Source organism: Sturnira hondurensis, unplaced genomic scaffold (genome assembly GCF_014824575.4).
Source record: "Sturnira hondurensis isolate 20B ecotype Veracruz unplaced genomic scaffold, ASM1482457v3 Scaffold0020884, whole genome shotgun sequence".
NCBI lineage: Eukaryota > Metazoa > Chordata > Mammalia > Chiroptera > Phyllostomidae > Sturnira > Sturnira hondurensis.
This window is the reverse complement of record NW_028093515.1, coordinates 1,231,855-1,235,099: the sequence shown is the minus strand read 5'-3', so window position 1 is coordinate 1,235,099 and position 3,245 is coordinate 1,231,855.

Genomic DNA, 3,245 nt, shown 5'->3' with positions numbered 1-3,245 from the left:
AATCCTATGATTCGGGGCCACTTACTGGAAAATAGAAACAAGTATTTTTTCAGAAACTACTTCTTTGTATCAATCTGAGAAGTGCCACTCATACATAGATGCCTAGACAGGGAAGGAATCCATCAAATACCATGAGTAACCAAGGTAGCAGGGCAGCTCAGAAAGAAAATGGAAAATCTCCAGAAAGCAAACATAAAGGCATGGGAATATGTGATTTAATGCCAGAGAATTCAAGTTGCAGTTTTGGAAGAACTCAGTGAGATGCAAGAAAACACAGATAGGCAGTTTCATGAACTCAGAAACAAATTCAAAGAACTAAATGAGAGTTTACCAAAGAGATTTACACTGTAAAAAAATAAAATAGCCCTGGCTGGTGTAGCTCAGTGGATTGAGCGCACCTTTGAACAGGAACAGGAACAGGCCTGCGAACCAGACGATCGCAGTTTGATTCCCAGTCAGGGCACATGCCTGGGTTACAGGCCAGTTCCCAGCAGGGGGCCCACAAGAGGCAACCATACATTGATACTTCTCTCCCTCTCTCCTTCCCTTCCCATCTAAAGATAAATAAATAAGATCTTTAAAAAAATAAAAAATAAAAAATAAATAAATAAAATAAGGAAAAAGATAAAATATTTTTTAAAAAGAAACTGGTGACTGTGGGGGAAGGGATGGTATGGAGGTGAAAGAGGGTATGGGGGGTAAATGGTAATGGAAAAAATATAATAATTTTAAATAAATCAATAATCACTTTAATGACTATTTCATATCTTTCCTTTAAAACCCCAATCCTCTCAACCCCTACAGATTTCACCTTTATAAATTCACCTTCAGGAATATCTTTGCTTAATACTTCATGAAAGCACTGAAGGAATCAAGAGACCACTTTCCAAGATTTCTTCCAGTTCATGTACCCATTTCTCAGCATCTGCACCACATATTCTGTTATCCTATTATTAGAAATTACTTTTCCGTATCATCTAAAGCTAATACTTTATCTGTTAAATCTAACCTGCATGAGGTCATTGCTCCAGTGATTCTTCCTTCTGTGTCTGGAATAATTTCCCCACTCTACTGGATTATTCAGCATACAGAATCACTATTCTCCAATCCTTACACCATACTTCTATTCCTATTGCTCCAAATTATTAACATATCTCTCCCTTTAGCAGCAAAATGCCTCCAAGAAGTTGTCTCTATACTCACAGTCATTAGTTTTCATTCTCTTATCTGGCTTTTACTCCAAAACAAAGAAAAATGTCCTTGCTTTTCTCAAGGTCAACAATAGCATCCATATTGCTAAACCCAATAGCCATTTCAAAAGCCTATTAGAGAATCTGCAAATGGTATCTGATACCACTGATCATCCTTCCTTTGCCTCACTTTCATTTGGCTTCTGTAACACTACACTGTTGGGTTTTCTTCCATTTCACTAATTCTCCTTTGCTGTTTATCATCCTTGAACTCTTAAGGGGGGTGGGGTCAGTCCTTTCTCTCTCTATATTCAGGTCCTTAATGATGATAGTCTGCCCCATAATTTTAAATAAGTAAAGGTAATAACTACCAAATTAATATAATCTCTATAGTAAATAGTACAGTGGAACCTTGGTTCTCAAATTTAATTTGTTTCAGAATACAGTTTGAGAAGCAATTTTTAAAAAAACAGAATCATTTTCCCACAGGTATCAGCATGAAACAGTTGTTGGGTCAAGAACCAAAGTTGTGTTCAAAAGCTGACATTTTTTCCCCACGAACAACTTCGTTGAGAACCGAACTGTTCAAGATGAGAGAAATTCAAGAACCAAGGTTTGACTGTACAAGCTAGATCATCCAAGTACTTACTCAATATTGTGATTTTGTGTCTAAAAGACATGTCAAACCCAGGATGTGCAGAATTGAACTTCCAATCTTCCCTACAAACCTGATGGAACTGCAGCTTTCCCCACCTCAGCTGATGAGAGCAACATCTTTCCAGTTACTCGATACCTGAACTTTTGGGTCAAACTCACTCTGGGCATTTTCCTCACACCTGACATCTACCCCCTACACAAATACTGCTTGCTCCATCATAGCTACCACGTATCTGTAGACTCCAACCACTTCTCACCTTTGTTACCACTCTGGTCTGAGCCACTACCATCATTTATCTGAATTAATGCCATAGCCTTCTGCTCATTGCCACTTAGGTTTTATTTGTGTTTTTAAACACAATAGCAATATGGAAGATCATGTCCTCTACTCAACACTCTCCAATAGCTGCACATTTACTTCAATGAAATATAAAATGCTTACAGTAACTACAGGATGTGGTCATCATTTCTCTGACCTCCTTTATCAATCACCGACTAGCACAGACCTTTACAATAGCTTCAGTGATGTTGCTCAAATACACTACCATTGTCTCATTATAGGGCCTTTTCTCTGTCTGGAATGCTCTTCCCTTAGATAACCACTGATTTATTCCTTCATCCCTTCTAATCCTGACTCAGATCTTTCCTTCTCCATGGTTTACCCTGATCATTCTATTTCTTGTAGCAGCCTAAAATGTCACATCTCCCTCAACTTCTCTTGAATTTTCTCCCATAACATGTTCTAACATACTCTACAATGTATTGTTCTATCACCTCTTGCTAGAATTGCTCATTGATATATCCCAAACACCTAAGAGTCTAAAATCCAGCAAACATGTAATAATAACAGTAGGTTTGGGGGAAGCGATTTTTTTTTTTTTTTTTTTGCTAAGACTCACTGCCTTTGCAAGGATGGGCAATGGTCTCATTTCTTGTTTAGGGTGACACTTTAAATCACTGTTAAGTGGTTTCGCTTAAAGACAATTAGTGTGGCTTTAGAATACAAAAAGGATCAAGGTTCTGAAATTTACCATCAACCTGGATTAAGCACCTGTATCTCTTAAAACAGTATTGTTTTAAATCTGTTAGCAGTCCTTTTAGTTAACCCTTCTTTGAGTTTTTCACAAAACATTACCAAATGAAACAAGAAGCATTCTGAATCACTCCCATCATTTCTTCTAACATAACAGTCTTGATTGACACAAGATATGCCTTGTGAGAGAGTAGGAGTCTGACCAAATGTCTGTGTATAAAAACAATCTTCAGTTTTCTAGTCTGAGATAGGTAGATTCTTGTTCCATACCCCTAAGGCAATGACACATTTGAGATTTCTTTGCCCAAAGCACTCCACATCCAGTTACAAAATTTTATAACCTTAATAAGAAAATGGCAACTGCA